Consider the following 1,214-nt stretch of genomic DNA (forward strand, 5'->3'; position numbering starts at 1 on the left):
TCAACCACGCTCTTTTTATTTCCACACATCTCTCTTACCCTTACGTTACTTACTCGATCAAACCACCTCACACCACACATTGTCCTCAAACATCTCATTTCCAGCACATCCATCCTCCTGCGCACCACTCTATCCATAGCCCACGCCTCGCAACCATACAACATTGTTGGAACCACTATTCCTTCAAACATACCCATTTTTGCTTTCCGAGATAATGTTCTCGACTTCCACACATTCTTCAAGGCTCCCAGAATTTTCGCCCCCTCCCCCACCCTATGATCCACTTCCGCTTCCATGGTTCCATCCGCTGCCAGATCCACTCCCAGATATCTAAAACACTTCACTTCCTCCAGTTTTTCTCCATTCAAACTCACCTCCCAATTGACTTGACCCTCAACCCAACTGTACCTAATAACCTTGCTCTTATTCACATTTACTCTTAACTTTCTTCTTTCACACACTTTACCAAACTCAGTCACCAGCTTCTGCAGCCACCAGCGCTGTATCATCAGCGAACAACAACTGACTCACTTCCCAAACTCTCTCATCCCCAACAGACTTCATACTTGCCCCTCTTTCCAAAACTCTTGCATTCACCTCCCTAACAACCCCATCCATAAACAAATTAAACAACCATGGAGACATCACACACCCCTGCCGCAAACCTACATTCACTGAGAACCAATCACTTTCCTCTCTTCCTACACGTACACATGCCTTACATCCTCGATAAAAACTTTTCACTGCTTCTAACAACTTGCCTCCCACACCATATATTCTTAATACCTTCCACAGAGCATCTCTATCAACTCTATGTATGTCATTATTTAACGAGGTCAGACTCAAGCTATTATTATATGAATGATGAAGGACTGGAACTTCTCCACACATTATTATAAGATGAAGTTGTACTCAAGTCTTCTGCTCTATATATCATTGCAAGATTGAAGACACTTAGCTTGTTTGTGATTAACTTGCTTGTGATTCTTGAGGACCAGCCTTGGATCTCGTCTATTGCCTTTGTCTTTAGTGATTATTGTATTGTGTTATGCTCCACATATCATTTTAGGAATAAGGGAAGATTAATGTCGGAAGACCCAGTTAACTTTCCTGTTATTTCTCTGAGAGTAGCTTTGATACCTGTGTGTAGTGAATAACAGTCTCAATTGTGGTAGATTGTTCGCTATAAACTTTGTGCGCTGTCTTTAGCTTGT

Source organism: Panulirus ornatus, chromosome 30 (genome assembly GCF_036320965.1).
Source record: "Panulirus ornatus isolate Po-2019 chromosome 30, ASM3632096v1, whole genome shotgun sequence".
Taxonomy (NCBI): Eukaryota; Metazoa; Arthropoda; class Malacostraca; order Decapoda; family Palinuridae; genus Panulirus; species Panulirus ornatus.